The sequence below is a fragment of the Nylanderia fulva genome, unplaced genomic scaffold (genome assembly GCF_048542155.1).
Source record: "Nylanderia fulva isolate GAGA-0341 unplaced genomic scaffold, ASM4854215v1 Scaffold1, whole genome shotgun sequence".
NCBI lineage: Eukaryota > Metazoa > Arthropoda > Insecta > Hymenoptera > Formicidae > Nylanderia > Nylanderia fulva.
Genome location: NW_028189192.1, coordinates 9,923,710 through 9,945,321, shown reverse-complemented (window position 1 = coordinate 9,945,321; position 21,612 = coordinate 9,923,710). Strand labels below are relative to the sequence as shown.

The 21,612-nt window shown below is 37.6% G+C and overlaps 1 protein-coding gene and 1 long non-coding RNA gene across 5 annotated transcripts in view; one reads left to right on the top strand and one right to left on the bottom strand.

Moving 5' to 3' along the window:
* The first annotated feature begins 2,711 nt into the window (after positions 1-2,711).
* Positions 2,712-21,612, top strand: part of zfh2 (Zn finger homeodomain 2) — a 133,775-nt gene continuing 114,874 nt past the window's right edge. For 2 of the 4 annotated variants that reach the window (XM_085481446.1, XM_085481448.1), the window contains exon 1: positions 2,714-3,885. The gene's annotated coding sequence lies outside the window, so the exon portion shown is untranslated. Of the gene's footprint in view, positions 3,886-21,612 lie in introns of all 4 variants that reach the window. The other 2 variants (XM_085481431.1, XM_085481438.1) reach the window with 2 other exon arrangements.
* The window catches only part of LOC114942112 (uncharacterized), a 167,243-nt gene continuing 149,022 nt past the window's right edge, over positions 3,392-21,612 (bottom strand). Inside the window, exon 4 of the long non-coding RNA XR_003821752.2 lies at positions 3,392-3,698. This is a non-coding gene — a long non-coding RNA (uncharacterized LOC114942112). The remainder of the gene's footprint in view (positions 3,699-21,612) is intronic.

The window sequence follows — 21,612 nt, the reverse complement described above, 5'->3', positions numbered from 1 at the left end:
CGACATAATTTACATTTTCTAGAAAGTTACCTATCTTTGATGTCAAAAATTCTTCTTTTCTAAAGAGATGAGTAAAAATTTTCTGCGTTTCTTATTTCATAATTATATGTCAGGTTTTAGGGAGGGACCATAATCTCCAAATCAAAAAAATCAATATAATTTTTATATAATATGATGATTTGTATATAATTATTTGTATATAGTTCTCGAAGTTTTTTGGCGACATTTTTCGGTTTCTTGAAGTACACGTGAATTAATCGTTTGCAGACGTGTGAAGATAAAATGTGGTGATTTTTTCTTCTATACTTATTTCTCGCAAATCAACTTTGCAATTATCAAATATTCAAGGTAAACTAATCTAATAGAATTTGATGTTTTATTTTTTACGAAAAAGTAATTTGATCTATCTACTTCATCATTTTAAATTGAACATTGTTCCTATAATCTTTTCATTTTTTATGTTCGTTGTCTTTTTTGTCAATAACATTATGGTCACTCTTACCATCGATTTATATTATGTATACATATATACTACGTAGTGATTTGCATTTCAAGTAAAAAATAAATTAATATGAAGATAAATAGTACATTTCTTGTAATTGTTACTAACTTTGATGAATTCTGAATCAGACAAATTAATTATGTAGTTTAATTTTTTTATCGTAGATAGATTTATTCTTCGAATTAAAAAATAACTGTACACTGAGAGAAAAGTGTATAATAGTTGTAACTATAATTGCATAGTAAAATAATTATAGTTGGGATCTTCATTTTTATAGTTATGATTTCTATAACGTTAGTAAAAATAACCTTACATGCATGGTTCTGACAACTAATGTAAAAATTTTACTATAAATTATAATAATTTCAAATATTATTTGTCAGAACCATGCATGTAAAGTGTAACTATTTTATTTGTTTGTTTTTACGATATTTTTAGTAAATTTTTAGTTAGAGATATAGTTAAACAAAATATCAACGTAGTCATAAAAACTAGTGAATGTTGTCGGAGGTATGCAGTGAATTTGATTTACTGTATTAATTTATTGCATTTACTTTTGGTATGTAACATTGTTTATGTATGTTAATTATTTGCATTTACTTTTGGTATGTAACATATTTTTGTATATGAATTTATAATTAATTGTTGCGATAAAATGTATTAAAATTATAATTATTTTTATGTAACTTTTTATAGATTTACTTGAAAAGGGCTGCAATGACAGCCGAAACGTTGTATTTTAACTAATTATCTATAATAAATGATTGCCAGTTTGGTCGACTTTTACCATTGAGGAAAGATTTTTATAAAAACTAATGTTTTTAGTTGTTTTCTCTTACTCACTTTTTAGTTATTATTACCAATAAATAGTAGAACTAGCATTAAGACTATAGACATATATACTGCAATTATAATTGTAATTATTATAAAAAATGGTTTATTAATTTACCATTTGTTACTTAATATTTTACTATATTAATATTTGAAATTATTATAATTTATAGTAAAATTTTTACATTAGTTGTCAGAACCATGCATGTAAGGTTATTTTTACTAACGTTATAGGAATCATAACTATAAAAATGAATATCCCAACTATAATTATTTTACTATGCAATTATAGTTACAAGTATTATACACTTTTCTCTCAGTGTGAATTCGTGATACGTAACATTTTCTAAAGTTTTTGCACGTCGCGTTTCATAATATCAATCGGAAACTTATGTCAAACTTTTTATCACTATCTAAAAAAAACACGCAATCAACACAAGTTTTTCGATATTCTAGGACGCGCAAACACTTTTCACGATTGTTAGCCTCGCGTCTTACATTCTGTCGGAAGGAAATCGTCGAAAAGAAAGAAAGACGAGAAGGAAAAGGAAGGGTCGGATGAATTCTTTCGGTCTCGCGACGTAGCCGCGGCGATATCAGCGACGTCTCCCGTGCGCCGCTCGGAAATCCTGGATCTCGCGGATCGAGCCGTACAGCAGACGATATGTCCGGACGCGTAACTGGAGGCAGAGCGAGTGAGACGGAGGAAGCATCGGGGCTACTCCGCGGGCGCGCGAAGAGGAAAGTTTACCGGAAAGATATCCGGGAAGAGCTAGCGTGGCGCGGCGCGGCGGAGGAGAGAGAGCCAGCGCGACAATGCGCGCGCGAGATCGCGCCTCTTCTCCCTCTATCACTCTCCCGCCCCCACTATCGGATACCACCGGCGACCTCCTCGTTCCCGGCTTCTGCGCTCTATTCGCGTTCAGACGGTGCCGTCTTCATGCTTTTCCAGACAAGCGCGATATACTCGATCACGATCGTAATCTGGTGGAGGTAGTGGTAGAGGAGGAGGTGGTGGTGGCGGCTTGCATGGTAGTGGTGGTGGTGGTGGTGGTGGTGTCCAAAGGTGGCGGTAGTGGAGGTGGTGCAGTAGTGGAACTGGTGCTCTGGCCGCGGCGGATACTCGCGGATACAACGTGATCCAAAGCGGTAGAATACGCGACGCAGCTGTCACCCCCACCAGACCACCATACTCATCAGACCCTGAAACTCGCGCAGCATCCAGCTAGTACAATCTAGCAAGCCACGCCTTGCTGATCGTGGTTGGCCACGTTCCTCACCCTTATCGAAACCCTCTTGCGCGATTCTCGTCCCAGAGTAGGGGGCATAACGTGCGGCATTGCACACAGTGGAGATGGTCGATGGCCGGGAGTGGGACATAGTCTGATAGCAAGCGTTTGCTTTTGCTTACTCTGTGTGGAGAGGGGCGGAAGCAGCCGGCCGCGAGAGGGGCGGGGAAAGCCCGACAGTTAGGCAGTGCGACCCGACGTGGGCACTTCGCCGCTCTGTCCGGCCTTTCCTTCATTAAAATATTATTCTGTGCGTGAGAGAGGAGAGAGCCCGCGCGGAGCCCCGGCGAGAGAGCGTTACCCATAAAATCGCGCTACGAGCGGACGTCACTCTCGCCACCCCCTCGTCGGTTTCGCACGCATGTTCGCGCTCAGCGAGGGGTTGCTTTTTCCGGAAAATCGAACGTGTTAGTGTATTTTATGTTTTCGTTCGTTCGTTCGTTCGTGATGGGAAGGATAGAAGAAAAACAGACGAGAATACAGAAAGAGCACCTAATTGTTACTGGAAGCAAGGACCTAAGAGAAAGATTGTATCCTATTAATCGAAACAAGTATCCATTAAGCTAAGAAAGGAGAAAAAGAAGAAAGAAAAAGGCTTCGAGTCTTAAGAAAGATTACTATAGAAACACAATGGCTGTAGCTTGCGTAGAAACAATGTCACTGAATGTATCTCGATTCGATTGTGCAAATTAATTGGTGCCGAGAGGAAACTACGTTTTAGGGACCAAGGAGTCGCCGATACCAGGGTGCATATTTTTTTCTCCACGCGTGTATCGAATATACATATATATTGTTAGAGTGAAAAATCTCTCGCAGAGAGACTATTCCATGCAAGAGGCAGTGAGAGAGATCGTCTTGACTGTTCGATGAATTCTGGCGTCCGATTCATAGATTGTCGAATATGTTGTGACGTATGTCAGTCGATGCGACGAAACGTCAGAGAGGTTGATCGTTGCTCCAATAATGAACTCGCTCGTTGGCTTACGGACGGTCCTCGAAGACTGTGTGTTGTGTGTGCTCCAATATCGTTCCTTTCTACGTTCCTATCGCGCTTCCTCCGTCCGTGGTTCCTCGATCTGCGCAAAATAGTGGAAACTCGATTAAAAGTGGAAAGTGCTGGACGCTGTTTGTATCAACAAGGTTCCCTACTATATAGGCCGAAAACGAAAGATCGTGTGCTTTGAAAGTACAGTGAGAGTCCCAGGGTACGAGTTTGGCTGCCGCCTAAAAGGAAAATCGAGAGCTATCGGGATATGAACCCAGGTATGTGACGTTACCTTCTCATCATGCTCTCGTCATCTTCAAATGTCATCTTGATTATTGTGGTGGCAAGGTGTTATCTTTATACGTCGTTTCGCATTAGCATTTTGTTGGCCGTTATGCAGTGAGTGGAAAATTCGTCGATGCGATGTCGTGATAGCGTGTTTTCAAGAGTGCTGAAATCCTTGTTCGTGATAGGCCGAAAATCTATGTAGTGAAAACGCTAAACGTCGACGTAATTCTTGTATCTTTTCAATTTATTATTTGAAGTGAATGGTATGCACTTTGTTTTATATATCAAAATATTGGGTCGTAATAAAGTTTAATTGATGAATTGTGTCATCGAAAAAATAATAAAAGTTATAAGAATATCGCAAAATAATTTAACAAATTACACGTACACATCCGTAAGGCTTTCCTAAACGTCATAATTTAGACTTGGCAAAATTGATTTCGACGTAACTAACAATTTTATTCAATACTTTCACGACGTTTCGACCATTTGGTTGTGGTCCTTATCAAGTGAGATATTCCATCAATTAAAATGAGATTAACGCAACATAAAACCGTTGACGAAACATCATAGCGATGGGACATGTTCCTCTTTTAACTATTGATTTTAAATAAGATCGGTTTTATACTGTAGAAAGGAACGATATTGGAGCACACACAACACACAGTATACGGTTATGTTGCGTTAATCTCATTTTAATTGATGGAATTCTCACTTGATAAGGACCACAACCAAATGGTCGAAACGTCGTGAAAGTATTGAATAAAATTGCTAGTTACGTCGAAATCAATTTTGCCAAGTTTATTTTCACCACTAGCGTCCAATATTAATTTTGATTAGTCATAATTTATAGTTTGAAATTCCCTACACGAATCAAACTTTAACACTTTAATTTTTAATTTATTAGGAATTTGTTGCGATCCATGCGTCGAAATAAATGTGATTTTTTAACAAGAGAAATATAGAAAGATAAAGAAAGAAGGCAAAAATGAACAATTTTGCGAATCCACATAATGAATATCAAACTAGTGAAACGAGATCAAAATCCATGTGCTAATTGTCATGTATTAATTAATTCTTCCAATTCGTCAACGTTGAATTTTCGTTCTAAAAATACGCACAATCTGTTATACTCTGTCTATAAATCACGCTGCGTAAGAAATTACTTTCTCTTCCTTCATATGATTTCAATGTGTATCGTTCAGAATGAAGATATTTGATATACCGAAAAAGGCGTTGAAATTGTTCCTAATTACGGTTCCTGTTTAACGCAAGCTAACATATGAAAAGAATAGTGTGTAAAAAAAAACATCTTTTCATATGTGTCCCACTTGAGAGACCCTGTGATTCTAACAATAATCACGCTATTATTTCGAATTTTCAACACGTTGCAAGTAGCAGGCTTTCACTAAAAATTTGGAATCTCTCATCGACTTTCGTTTCACAATTTAGTATTACGATTTCTTCTCATGCCGATCGATGTTACGATTAGTTAACGTCGACGTCAATGCTAACCAACCTCAATTACTTTTCGTTCAAGGAAATTTTTCTTAAATATTAATCATATTGGCACATAGCAATCGATTATTTCGCGCAGATAAATGAAAAATTGAAAAATCATTTGATCCTGACAGGCCTCGTCGAATTTCTTAAAGATTGAAGACTGTTACAGCGTAGCTATTACAAATTTTGTCATACATGTTGAAGAACGTATTAACAATTTCGATGTTGTCATTTCTTTGACATCTCAAAGCCTTATGTCGTAATACACGATGTAGAATATAGAAGTACTATACAATAACGCTATAAAGGCGCACGATTCGCATGCGAAAACGTTAAATTCTTTGTCAATGTATAGGAAGAGAGCAAATGTTTGCTAAGATTTTACGCCAGCCAAATTTTGTACGGTGAGAGGTCGTGATGAAAACGTGTGTGACACACCAGACTTTCGATGCGTACGGAAAGATAAAAGGAACCAGTATTACAGATCGCGTCCGCAGGTATGATATATACCATTAAAAAGCGAAACATTTATTTAGATATCTGGCTCTTCTTGCCCTCGTTCTTTTATTTCCAGAAAAGTTTAAATTCGTCGAAAATGTCGATGCGAACGACGCGACGTCCAGTTAAAACGTCAAATGTCAAACGTCAACTGTCAAACGTAATTGTCAAACGCAACTGTTTCATTTATTTTTTGCGCAGACCATCTGTCATTGCAAACTCAAATTCGAAAATTTAAAATCTTGGGAAAACTCATATCAGGCGATAGCCTTACAAATATATAAAATTTAATCAGCATTTGATAAATTCGAACAGCTCATACTTCAGGTTCGAATTTTAATAAAAGAGGAAAGTAAAATTAAACAAAAATATTACATTAAACGCGTATAAACAATAGCTATGAATTAATATAGTATGACATAAATATATGTGAGAATTATCGAATATTCTCTTCACTAGGTTTTAATTACAGATTTGTTTATTTGAGATAACAATCCTGTGAAGAAGCATTGACAAATATTAAGGAAGAAATAAATATTTACTGTCATGAAATTTTTTCAAGATTTATTCGCAGAATAAAGTTATGGTTTAGACTTATACAATTAATTACAACTCGACAATGTTTTTTTTTTCGCCAGCAATTAATTTATTGAACTTTTTTGTGAAGAAGATAGGGGAAAAGAGCAAAATAAGAAAGAAAGAGGGAGAGAGAGAAAGAGAATTCATCGGATTCAACGATACTAATACTTCTTATACATTACCGCGATTTATTCCCGCGCCCACACGATCACGGTTCTAAGCGTTCGTCGACGACTAATTAAATGCGATTGATATACAGGACGAGTTTGTCATTGAAAAGCATAATTGCTGTCGACACAGGCGCGAAATGAAAATTACGAAAGGCAGAGAAATGCGAGGAATTCATCGATCGACTGTCCCATCCTATTTTCCATAATTATTCCGCGATCGTGAGAAAATCGTGACGCGGTAGATTGTTGATTGTAATTAATAGTCGCGGTAGGAATTATTCGTTATTAATCGATGATAGTTAAGACGAGAAAGCACACAACGAATGCGCGCACTATTAAGAGCGATATTTCACGACGGCATCCAATTGCATTTTACATGTTCCACTTATGAAAGCGATCTCGGGACATTTGCGATAGTGAAGCATAACTCGCGTCACGGACGTTTACCTAATTGCGATCATCTTGACGAATGATGTACGAAGACTAACCACAATTAATCAGTACAATTAATAAATAAAAATGTACAATTTTGAAAAAAGAAAATAGTGTGAAAAATAAAATAAGATTTTTGTACTGTGCATCTTTTTTATTTCAAGTATAAAACAGTGCTCCCTTTTATTTTTTAAATGAGAGAGGGAACATTGAAGAATGAAAGAAAGCAATCATAAAAATTAAACAATAAGAACGAGAACAAATTTATTACGATTATATGAGGATACGATAGCAACCGTATACAAGTACATACTCAACTAGTACATATATACTCATGTTTTTTATATTTAAAAACAATTATTGAATAAAAAATTTATTAAGAAATATATTAGAATATTATTAAAAAAATTTTTAATTTTTATTTATGCATATAGCTTGAGAGAAAAATTAATAAAACTTATTTAAACACTCACTGTTCACACAGGCAATATTTAGACTATAGAAAAGTATTATAAAAATCTATAATATCTTTTTCGTTAATATAAATGTTCCAAGCAATGTAGCTGCGAAAGTGATTTCTTCCAAAAGAATGGCACAAAACAGCGGTTTCTTTTTTCACAGTTTACGTGTCGGATTTTCTAATACTTCTGCAATTTGTTTAGTCGGATGAGAGAGGGAGATAAATAATTCCCTCGGGACTAATTAATTACGATAGCATGAACGCTCACACAGGGAACATTCGCCCGTTCGCTTTCTCTATCTCTAATTAGACCGAGTAAGCCTAAACGAGTAAGTCTACCTGGTTTTTTGCCGTCCATCCGCAGTTTCGCAATGTCGATTATTTCGCAAATGCATTAATCAACGTTCTTCCGCCAAAAACACTGACGCGATTGCTACGCAGGAAATAATCTCGTGTATAGAAAAAAAAACATAATACGCAATATAAAATTACTCATACGTTATTTCCTATTTTCTGTCAATTAATATTAGATGGAGAAACACGTGTGATTTATTCGTACACATGCGACTTTGTAATATATTAATAATTACGATCGTAACGTTTGTTATTAATAATGCAACGTTAACAGCTAAGCGCATCTCATTGTGGTCGAGAGTACGGACGGACAAAAAAAAACTGATTGAGATTAAGTGACTCGTTTCGCCCCCGGACGGGGCCTCTTCTCAAAAGTCGAATCCGCGAAATACGTTTAACGGCCGCTCTTACGACGATAAATCATTAGAGGATTGGTGGATAGAATATCGCGCGGGCCCGAGCATGCCGTTATCGCCTTGCATAGCCTGAGCCACGACTTGGAGCTCTCTCTCTCTCGCGGAAGAACGGACGGACGGCAATTAAAATAGCCATAATTTATTATCTCGCTTTGTGTGTAACTTGCTTATCTGCGGCCGTGCGGAGGCGCGAGGCTCGCGCGACAATTAAAACGCTCGTTAAAATATTTTTTTCTTTTTTTAACTTTTGCGCGCTGGCGGACTTTATCGCGGAAATCCAATCGCGTGCTTCTCTCTGTCACAAGCGGTTGACGAGTTATCTCAAGCGGCTGGCGCCGGTAAGTCGTCGAATCCGACGGACACGACGCCGCGCGTTGAAATCACCGCGACGCTCCGCGCCGAAAAATTAACCGCAGTAATCTCAATTAGCTCGAAATTTTAATGAAAATCATATATCTGTATGTTTGTGCGCGCATAGTCTCTTTCTCTCTCTGTATCTCTTGCATTGCATCTAAAATAATATATCTAAAAAATAAATATTATATAAATTTATATACAGATATTTTTATAAAAAAAAGATATGGATCATATGTAATACTTTTGTAAGAATTTTCATAATGTGCAATGTCAGAGATGCGTAGAGGTGCTTAAACTCGCATTGCTTCCACAATATTTTTAAAAAATGTTAAATGTCCAGATGTCCAATATTCATACGTTCTAGCTGTTTAAATCTTGCATCTGTCAATTTCGATGTAAAAACATTTCCTTTAATTTTACGATTCGTGAATCGAAGTACTCGTCACAATCTTCATTCGAACGTTGGTTGTGCTTTCGACGAAGATTCGAAACGTAATTCTGTTATCTCGCGCGATCGAGCTCCATTATAAAACGACTCTAGATACTTTCTCTATCTGAAACGATCAGTCGTTTAATGGACATTCCGAACGGGCGGGCTGCGAGGGGCCGGTTCTCTCGATTTGCGCCGATTCAATTAAAAACGAGGGCGTTCATTCTTCGGCCCGCACGTTTATCGCGCAGCCGCGTTAATTGACACGACGACCGTGATCGTCGGCATTAAGCGAAGAAAAAGTGTATAGTCAAGTCCGATCGGTTTGCAACGAAATGGACATGCCTAGCTTACGAGCAGGCAGCGATACGCCTCGTCCTTAAGGCTAACAATGCAGGACGTGAATTATGGTGATCGCTCGCGTCAGTACATGAATTCTCGACGAAACGTGCGTAAATTCTCGAAGCCAATACTTAGCACGCGAAATAATTGACGTATACTATTTTATAAATAGGCTTGTTCTTTTTTTCTCTGTCGTTTATTATACAAAGAAGCAAGTTGACGAGGAAAGAGTTTGTCACATTTGTAAGAAAATTTAAAAATCTCCATGAATAAATTATTAAGATGATAAATTTTGAATTATGACAATTTTTAGTTGTAAGTAATTGAAAAGGCTATAAGTTTATTACAGCTTAGCTTTCAATCAATTACAGCACTCAATCAAGCAACTAAATTTGTAAAGTTGAAAATAATACAAATACCTGATCTCTTTGTGAAATCGAAATAGCTAATGGAATACGTTCTAACAGCGACATACAGTCTGTGTGAAAATAACAGTAGTTTATGTCTAGAAGATATATCTAGCGATATCTATATATGACTCCATTTGAAAACATTTATACTTCAATAACAGCATAGTTTTTTCTGTTCTCTGCATATATAGCTTCGAAGTATTTTCGAACCGATATATCAATTTTGTATTCTTCAATAGTAAAGCAATATCAAATCTATATGTAATCTGTATTATCTCATCGCATATTAAAGGCATTACAATTTATATTATGCTATTTATAAATCGTCTAGATATAAAAAAAAATATAAGTTTTAAATTTCCATTCATCAATACTAATAAAATTAATTCATTACGACACTGTTTATTAACGTATTAATAGCAATGAATTAACATTACGATCGAAAGATCGCTTATGTTAATTTGAGATTATATCACGAGACTACATCGCAAAATTCAATGACGCGCAAATTAGGGTTGAACATGCAAAACTCGGACTGGCCTAGAGTCCGTGATATTCCGCTGAAAAATACGTGACGACTGATTCGAGGACACGAAGCAACCGTAAAATTTTACGTCGTCGATCGAGCGCCGATGCGACGTATGCACGCCTGCCATTACGTCGCTGCACCTAATCGCAAAAGCGAGGGATATAAATGCGCGCATCGCGGAATCGAGTCGAGCACGATGCATACTAATACGAGTCGCAGTCGATTCTAAAATTACTGAATTATTTTCTCGCGAATTTTGTTATTTTTCTTCATTATCCACGAAATTTTTTTTACGAATTTTCGTATAATAAGCGTTTATCGCATAATAAGTTTACAACTTTCTCATTTTTGTATACGCACATTTTCTTACGCATACATTGCATGTGTTTACTCCATTAGCATTAATCTCAATTTTTACACCGCTCGTGAGAGAAATCGCGAGAGATAATGAAACCGAGTATATATATATATATATATATATATATATATATATATATATGTGTGTGTGTGTGTGTGTGTGTGTGTAATATATACACCTATATATCGATGTAATTACATTATCTTGGTTCGCGTGATAAATTGGCTGCTGCTATTTTATTCGAACCGGCGTAAATATATTGTAAGGTAATATCATTTGATGCTAAAATTGGTTTCCGAAATGTAATGATATCGTTAAGCTCGCAATTTCGGAGCGTAGCGATTATTCCGCCGTAGATTTTGACGACATCGATGGTAAAGAAAAAAAACTGATGTGACTTGTCGCGACGTTAGCGTTTAACTGCACGTGGAACTGCATCGGCTTTACTAATAAGCACAATTTATAATGAACGGGGCGGCGTAGACCGCCGTCTGTCTCGTCTGTTCGTCGAATTAGAAATTCCCGTTTCGTGCTCGCTCTTAGTTCTCGAACCACTGTGGCTTTCGCAGCGCCTTAATCTCGTATTCATAAAGAAGAAGCCACCCTCTCTCACGGTAGATTTGCATGAAATTCATAGAAATAAGCGATTGAACTGTCAGTTATCACCGTTATGCTGCTTACCAACGCATTTTGTAAATGTTCTCTCAAAATTATTTTTTCAAGCCGCGACAGTCGCTTTTCTCCCTTGAAGGGGTTCTTTTATCTTTAACGTTACATACAATCTGTCCTTGCTATTAAATCTTCTTTTGAAGTTGCATAAAGCATTCTTTTTCTCTCCCTCGAACATTTTTTTTAACCAATTTGCTACCAAGATTTTCAATCATTGTCTATATAATTGTCATGCAATTTGTTGAACATTTGCAAAATTTCCTTAAAATATGTTGCTTGAACAAATTGAAAAATTGAGAAATATTTTTTAATGGGAAAATATTTGTGTAAAAATTATTTGTAACAAAACCTGTTGCTTTTCTCAAATAATAATTGTACTTGCTTTGTTAATTGCTTTGTTAAAAAGTCGTATATATTGATATACAAGAGAATAAATAAATTATGTATCGATATATAAGAGAATTTGATGTTTAATGTCCTTTGCATCAATTTTTAATATATTATTCTTTTTTATTTTTATATATATATCATTATATATTATTATTATGTATAAAAAAGATATAAACTTACATCTTTTTATATTACTGTTTGTAGAAATTGCTTTCATATTGTTCTTTTAAATGCATTCATTTTTATTACATTCGACTAATTGAGTGACGTTTACTATCTCTCTATATAATTATTTTTAATTCCAACTTACACAAAGATTAGAAAATGCACTCGGTTGATTTTTTGTTATACGAATTTTCTCTTATACGATTTGCATAAAATATACAATCACAATTGAAGTTGCCGGGTCGGAAAGGGTTAAGCACATGGCACGCGCGTGTGAGAAAGTATTCATCGTCGTGTGCTTTTGAAGAGGAGGCATCTCTCTCATCTGATATATTTACATAAAAAATTCGTAGAAATTTTGACGTGTAAGGGTTGATATACTGACATCGAAAGAGGCGAGAGGAGGTTTCTCTGTCGCGCGGCAATAAACAGATGTTACTTAAGAGCACGCACGAGCTACGCGCATATAAAGGCTCGAGATCCTCTTGCACGCGTGCAACGCATATATTCGTCATCGTTGCATTGTCGCTCGCGTGTGCCGGGCATACGTCGGAATTCGTTGGTATAATTTAAGTATATTTTCAACCACACGGATTTTGGCCTGACTCTTTCTTGCGTCAGACGGGCTTTACGAAAATCACTTCGCGATAGGGTCGAAATCAACACATACGGATAAAACCACAATAATACATTTCGCCTGGCGTCGCATATGCCGTAAAAAGAAAATTAAAAGCGGTCGTAAATTATTTCGACGTGAAACGCATTGATTTTAGGGAAGCCCGGTCGTCGTAAAACTCCTCCGAGAATCGGATCTTTCCGTGAATCGAACCGCTCTTAAGACCAGAACAGGTAACTGCGCGAAGAGTTTGTCGTTATACTTAATTTTTAGTCACGAGCGGCGAAAATCTGCAAGTCTGCGATCCATATTTTTTACGAAGACGTATAATTACAAGTCATTAACTATTGCTAATATATTCGATGCGGATGCAACAATGGACAAGTGTTCTTTTGTAATCGCGACTTTTTCGCGGACAAAATTCCCGCCGGAGAAATCGCTAATTATTTATTTATCCGATGACACAAAAATCGTAATATATATATTAGATAAACCGCAGAAATGTATACATAATTCATCTAAATGTGAACGGTAGCAATTTAATATTTCACTTGCTTCCGTGTATCAGTCTATTTTTTTATTCTACCGTTAACATTTATATCTTCATACCGCTAAAATTATGACTAAAATATTTTTACCGTGAAAAGTTTAATAATATACCCGCAAACTATTTGCATGCTAAAAGCCTGATAAAACTCATCTGCAGTGCACTCGATTAAATGATATACAATGCAAGTGTGCATTGAACTGAAAAGATTCAACGCTGATAATAAACAGAAAATCAAACGCGTTAGGCAGAATAACATAAAGTCCGATCGGGGTTTTCCCAATTTACGTCCAATTTTGAATCGATTTTTTTCTTCTCTTCCGGAAATCTACCGGTCCGTAAGCAGCGTGTTCTTTACGATCTTTCCAGCAGTCTCCGCGATACTGAGCGACACGAGAGACAGAGGGAGAGAGAGAAAGAAAGAGAAAGCCGTGAATATGACTGAGGCCCCTGGTATTAGGCGCCTTTATGTCGGGCACAATGCCGTTTATTATCATAATCTATTATCGCGGCTTATACGCGTACGCGTCCGTTACTAACGCAAAGCCCGGGTAGCGGCCAATACACCACGCGAGAAATCCATCCACGCTCGTTACCCGCTTTTCCTACCCCCGTTGGCCCTTCAATGATCGCTCTTGATTACTCCGTTCCGCGTCGTTTCTTTTAAACCACTTCTTCCCTGCGTATCATCTCGCCTCGGCGAGGAATTAAAATCGCCATAAATGCGGCAGATTCCACGTGTTTTCCGGATTAAGAAATTCTTCAGGATTGATTAAACTAGAAATTCTCCGCGTTGACATTTGCGAATGGTCTCCTCCTTTTATAATGATTACGCATGAAATCGTACATATAATTTTAACTTTAATCACGTCCGTGTAACATGCAAATTTATTACGTACATTACTTGACGATATAATATCAAAAAAATCTTAAATCTCAAGGAATGTGCGTATAGATACGCGCGAGCCACAATATAACTCGATGCGGATTAATTATTCGTAACAAGTCCCGACGAGGACTGGCTCTTAATACGGGCATCGAACGTCACGGGCACGATTCTCCGAATACACGTCGTATGTGTCTGCGTGTACGTTTGATTAATATAAATCAAGTCGCGCGGCCGCTAATGGCTCGCGCGGCAGATGTACAGTGTAAAAGTACAGGTATTAAATACCGCTTAGCATTCTCCGGATTGTCCCGCACGCACGATTATGTGCTCTCTTATCTCCCGCTCCAACATTCATCAAGAAACGACGCATGACAGAAGTGCACTCACGGACGCTCGATTCTCGACGCTGACGAATTTTATTCGCGCGTTTCCAATTTTTCGAAATCGTCAAGGATCTTTGGTTTCAATTTCCAAAAGATCCAGTTTTTTTAGCGTTTTCTTACTTAATTTTACTTGCAATTATTACGAAAATTATTATCTTCTATTTTCTTGACAGCGTTATTAATTCACGAATATTGGGTACACGTTTGACTGGTATTTATACTTTTTTCAAAAATTGAAAACTCGATATCGAAATTGAAATTGAAAACTTGAGAGTTCGCACGCACAAGCTCGCGCCTATATAATTAACATAGTTTTGCCTATTATTCCGTTCATTATCGATCCGGCGCGGCGTGCATGACGGTTCATCGAGATAACAGATCAATTTTCTCTCTCGGTGAAATCCCGTGCGCTGCTTATCCGAAGATTGGCCGAGCTCTCGGCGCGTCGGGTTTACCAACAAATTGAGCATTCCAGGCGTAATTACGCTCATTACGCGCCTCGCTCTTCGGTCGCCCGCGCGAGAAAGCGTCGCCATTACGTTCCGAAAGCGCGTTATTAGCGTAATAATATCGATTAGCGCCGTTCCCGAAATCTCGTCGTCGCGTTCGCGGTATTTTCGATCCGCTCCGACCTCGCCGGAGATGAGTCTCTCTACGGTTCTTGATTCATTACGCGTCCCTTCTCTCTCTTTCTCTCCCTCGAAGGTGTTTATTTTATTTGATAATTATCGCGCGAATGTATGGCTCGGACCAGTGCTGAGAGATGCAACAGCCGGCTGCAACCACGAACGGTCCACGGTCATTAGTAGCTTAATTATATCTCAGCAGCGATTATTCCGGTATTTCGAATATATATATATATATATATATATATATATACACTCGGTGTGCGTTAACCGGGGGTTGGCAGATTGAAGAGAGCGAGAGAGACGGGAATACGAGCTCTCGTGGTAGACTATAAAGGCCATCCTTGGACGGACCCTCGTAAAAACGCACTTTGTTGCCTCCTTAAATCCTGATAATTCCACGCTTCGCTTCTACCCGCCGATTACGGCGTAATCGCGTTTCGGCGGGCTTCCCGCGCTCTCTCGCTCTATATGTGGAAGATCTTTTTGCGTCGTGGTGTACGAGATCTCCGTCGTGGCCGTCATCTCGGATTAATTGCCGACGCTTTTGTCTCGGAGACGATCAATCGATCGGATTTTAATCGGAAAACCTGCGGACGACAGAATAACTTTGCATATCGAGAGTCTTGTATTACGAGTAAGAAATTTGCATATCGCGATTATTCATTAACAGTCAGATCATTCTGTTTACAATGTCAACGTTATAAAATTAGCTCTCTCTATGTTTTTTATCCTATTTTATGTAACGCGTTAATATATCGCGCATTATTATTTACACCGACAATGGTCATTGGATCTCACGACCCGTAACTATACGAAATAATAGCAAGGCAAATAGACGAAAGGAACGACATTTGTAGAGAATCGAAGTGAACGGACAAGAGAAGACAGATACTTGGTTTTAATCCCCGTGGAAAAGTCGCCGCGCCGCGATTTGCATTTGTTAACGCGGCTTTAAGCCCGCAGTCGAATGATCTTTCCGGGTTCAACCGGTTACGACGGGCCCTTTTGTTGCATTATTAGCTACCTATTGTGGAGCAGTATCGGCGAGTGCCGAAGCGGATATACGGACCTCTATGAAGGGTGATCGAACGAAATCTAGCTATCGGTATTCACAATTAAAATTTCCTTTGTAAATTATATTTTATCGTACGTGTGTAAAATACGCCTGTATTTCTTCAAGTTGCGGGTGCATTTAATTACAATAAATCGACGTGCCACATTGATAACACGCACATTCATATATATTTCAAATTGTGCATAACATATTCTTGAAATTAATAGATATTGATGCTATACCTTATACAGGCGAGAAGAGAAATCGAAACAATAAAAGTTAAGGCGACGATGTCGAGGAACAAATCGATATTTATCGTCTGTGATCGTGATAATCCCAGGCAGGTTGTCCTGTGTCGATCACAAAGAGTACCCTCATAGCGATTTTAATTGCCTCCATTATACACGACTGTAGTTTCTCAATTACATCGACTTACACTTAGCTCTACGTGTTGCGTCGCATGTAAAAGAACGAGCGATAGGTTACACCGTTGCGTTCTCTCTTTCTCTCTTTGTGTGTGCTTAATTGAAACGATTGTCGAATATACTGCGTAACGTGACAAGCTCCGTCACAATATTACGATTTTGTGCCGCTACTCTGTCAATTAGAGGAGATCCGATTGCATCCGACTAACATCTCGAGTAACGGACGTCGATAGGCAACTCGATTGACTTGAATCTCGATCTTTTTTCTCGATATAAACGTGGAGAATAACGTAAATCAACATTTAATACTAGATCATTATAACGAGAGTATTTCTTTTACGCGGATACTTCATGTGAAGCATTATAGAAAGAGTGTGCAATTTATTTTTAGCTCGTCGTTTTATGTCTCTATTATTTTAGATACTATATTATTCTGCAGGTATATTTTCTTATAGTTTTTATAAAGATATGCAAAGAAAATGAAGAACAGTCTTTATATGTTTTTCAATCTTAGGAAGAGAATATAAAATATTTGTCTTTTATTTAATATAAAATAAAAAAGTGTGAAACTATGATTGCTAAAAACTAAATATTAGATTGTGTTACCTTATCGCAGATTATCAACAGATTTTGTTCTTAATTAGATTCAGAGGAGATTGATTATATTAGGAGAGTAGAACCTTGTGTCTTTACATTTATATCTATGCATTGTGCATTATTATTCATGCACCCAGCTATTGTCTTTGCGCTTTATAACTCTTCGCAAACGGTTCGCAGATTATCGATGACGACTCGTTTGATTAAATCGAGTTGCATCTTATCAATCTGAAGGTCAAACGTCGGGAAAAAAATCACCGCTGACATTCCGAAATGCATTACGATCGATCTCGTGGAATTTGATTTGTCGATCGATACTCTCGGAGATGTCGCGTTTAACAGATTCTTCCCCGTAGCCGACACCTCGTGACACGCAAACTGCAATTTGCGGCTGACTTGCGAAATCATTTCCTTTCTCTCTTTCTCTTATATTTTTCTTACATCGGATGTTCTCGAGAACTCCGTTATTTTTTTCAAAGACGATTCACACAAGGTTGACCTGATTTTATATATCGTCAGGTGCAGAATAATATCGATCCAAACAAAAGTGAGAAAAAACGCACGCTTCTCACAGGATATCCAATATACGATTTTTTTTCAAACAATATCCTTAATTTAATATAGATGAATCCAGCAAAAGAAGAAAAAATTGAATAAATTTATTATACAAGTAAATAATTTTAATTAATCTCATGTATTACGAACTTGATTTGAATAATAATATATTGTATTTATCATGATGAATCTATTGTGTATTACTTTTCCTTAAAAACCGATTTCATTGAAATAAATTATCGTTCATCGTCAACGAAAATTTACTGTAGTAGTGCAGAATTGCGCTTCGTGAATTACCGTGCTAATTGACGAATACACTTCGTTGGTTACGTCTGTTTGCGATCACTGATGATATCTGATTAAGTTCTGACGAGTGCGTTCGCACCTTTTTTCCTCGTTTATCTCGCGCGACGTGGAATATAAGTAAAATTAAGTGGAGAAGAGAATTCATATACATGCATATATATTAGTTGCGCATAAATGACATTGAACTTAAAGACTAAATAAATGCGAGTCGCTCTTATTAGCTGTCCACAATCGATAGATCCATCATTCGTGAGTTCCCGAGACGCGACGGAGACGAGAAATGAAATTAAACGATCGTCGTTACGCGTTTAACGCTCGTAAACGCCAGAGCGCGTAATTTAGATCGTCTTCGAAATTAAAACGTCCTATGTGTCGCGAGAGAAAGAACTCGGAGGCACGTCCACGAATAATAACGCGCGGCCGACTCATTAGGGTAGAAATATCTATGCTAATTACCAATCGATCGCGTTTTCGTGTCTCCAATCACTTATACTTCGTTTATCAATCAGCTTAAACGCGCGCGGTTTACGATTTCCAAATCTGAGGCCGATTACGCCTTCTTTCTCTCGTCCCGCTTCGATTCGACTGTATCGATGGTACCACCCAGAAATCTCGTGTGCGCCGACGCCGCTATTAATAGACGGTCGTGCGGTTGGCGATGCCAACATTAATCGACGTGTCGTTATTCGTGCATACGCGCTTTGCCTGGCATAGAAAACAATATTTGTCTCTTTCTTCCTTCACACTTGCCGAGGGACCTCTTTTATCATTTTATTCTTTTTCTCTCGCACGCGCTATCGTCGCTGTTCTTCTTCCTTCGCAAGATCATTCCTCTTTTTTCGCATGCGGTTTCTACGTCGATGTCTCTCTCGCCTCGGGCAGAAACTTGGCTTTGTCTCACCGACGCGAAGACAAATATGTAGATTCTAACAGTCGCGTGTGTGTATATAACATATATGTATTCTTGTACGAACGTACGAACTGGACCCGTCAAGCGAATCGGAACACCGATGATTTCTACTAACACTCGGTTTAATCCCTGACTTATTCTTATTTTTCTCACATGTTTTTGGACTGAATAACTATTTCTCCTATCTTTTCGCTTCTTCTCTCTCTTTCGCAATATGTGCTTTTAATATATTTTTCTTAGCATAGGAATCATTATATGACTTGAGTATTTATTGTTCATTTTTTGTATGATACATTCAAGATATTGTTATCATGATGTAATAAAACATGATGAATCATATCGAATTCTGAATTACTCATACAAACATTTTCTCCGTGATATTTGTATTAAATTGAAATTACCCCTATAAAATGCAAAAATATTGTTAGGAAAAAATACGCTACATACAGCCGCATATATTATAAGTGCATCATTTCTCGCTTTAATCCAACATTTAAAGCTTTAAGCCGAAATTTATTCTTATTGGTATCGATTATGGCTTTCTGATCCTTACAGGGCAGTTGGTATATTATACGTTATCTCCATTCTCCAGAGGTCGCAACTTTTCTTATTTATCGCAGGCTCTAATCCTTACCCTTGTATGATTTTTTCTACAAGGATTTTCTCTTACGAATATTTTTTTTATAATATATTTGATTTGGTTCGATTTTTAACGTTGCTTCATAGAGCGAGTTTCTGCGATTCGTTTCGTAGTCAGAGTTCGTTGTGCATTCAGCGAAGGACAAACTATCCTTCCACACACGTGAACGGACAGCTACGAGAACTACCGACAGTCCGCCTAATGAATGCGCCGGCACATCCGATACCGTCGTAGCAAATTAATCCGGCCGACTAACGAATCAACTTATTTGAATATCCCTCTTTCCCTTACCTAGCCGCGCCGGAACCCACGTTGCGACTCATCTTCGCCCCGGGAACAAATACTTTGGTCCCCGTCCTTCTCGCGCCCAAATTCTTCTTTCCCTTCTTCGACCCTCCTTCGTCTCTTTATACGAACTCAATATCCCCCTGTTTCTCTTTCCTCTGCTCTTTATTCTCAATCTTTCTCTGTCTCACGATTTTAATCTCTCATAATCCCTCCTTGCTTTAACATTCACGACTGGTTGCACGAGTATGCGCATACAGATACACGTTCATGGGCCTGATGCCCACACACAATGGGTCCTGATTGCGGATTAGGGATTAGGAGGAGACAAAAGCCCGAGATCGAATGAGACTTGACAAATAAATGAGACTGATTTCGATTACTCAAACTCACGTTTGTTCGTTACAGTGTTGTGATAATAAAACAAATTGAATTTAATCTAATAAAATCAAACGATCGTTTTGATATCAATGTTTAATTATATCAAAGAATTTCTTGCACAGAAAAATATAGTGACTTTAAAATTTAATAAAATATTTTTAAAATGTTTTGATATCTAAATATATATTATTTGAAGAATGTGTAACAGATAACTAAAATTTTTCGATAATTTTATGCAATTTTTTTATGCTTATTTGATAGTTGGGACTCGTAAAATATATATGCGTTACATTGATATCGTTGTCACAGCTATTACAGTCTTTTGCTGCAACCTACTACTGATTTCTGTCCTTTTAGTGAAAGTAAAATACATATTATATCGAGTGCGGGGGTCATTACGCAAGTAGCTATTAATTATTATCCTCGTAATGTGTACATGTTCCCTTTTATTACGCGGATCTCGAATCGGTATCGAAACATTACCGAGTCTAACTCTTATAGGAGTGTATGTTTCTCTCTTAGATATACGAAGCATATTGAAGATTAGGAAGACAAAAATGAATAAAATAATTAAAAGTGAATAAATTATCAAACTATATAAGTCGATCGAAAAAAAAGTTTCGTCTAAGTGTAGGGGATTTATCCGAATGCATTCTCGATACTGCATTTTTGCATGTGTAGCGAGAGTTCGTTGCACCGAACTGCATTCTCTCTCGTCTAAAAACTGCGGAACACTTGGGGGCTTCGTGTTATCGGCACGTAAATATAAAAAATGCCGAAGCGGACATCGCGCGCAGGTCGTGGCCCGGCGTGTTAGTTTGTAACCGGGTGAGAGATGAGATCGCGGATAAGATGTGTTGTCCGACTGTAGTATAGATAGCCATTGGTCCCCTCTTCTCGTGTCACAACTGGTCTGATACACGTTTTGTATCTCGTGCTCGTTCTGCTCAATCCCTCCAGCGATTGAAGCCACGTGATTTTTTCGCGCCACCGCGCGATTCACGTCGGGAGAGAACGTTGTCATCGTAACTTTCCTGAACAAGCCTAATAGCGACCGCAACGGCGCTCATGTCGTGACAATTAACAGAATCTCATTTTGCTTAGTTAGTTATTTTGTGCGAATCGTAAATCTAATTTCATGAGAATAAATTAAATAGTAGCAACATACAATTACGCTTTTATCTCGAGGACATGACACGACTAATTATACATCTCTTATATTGAAAGTGTGCTTTCACACATATATAGATCATAAGAATTCAACGTGAAATTTTATTGACACAAAGATGAACGTTAATTAGTAGGAAATTAGAAATAAAATAGTGTAAATTTAATCGATATACTCCGTGTCGCAGCAAACTTGGAACAATTTCGTTGCAGTCAGAGTTGCATATAAGTATTACCTCAACCTTGCATCGAACCGGTGATTCTCGTTAAG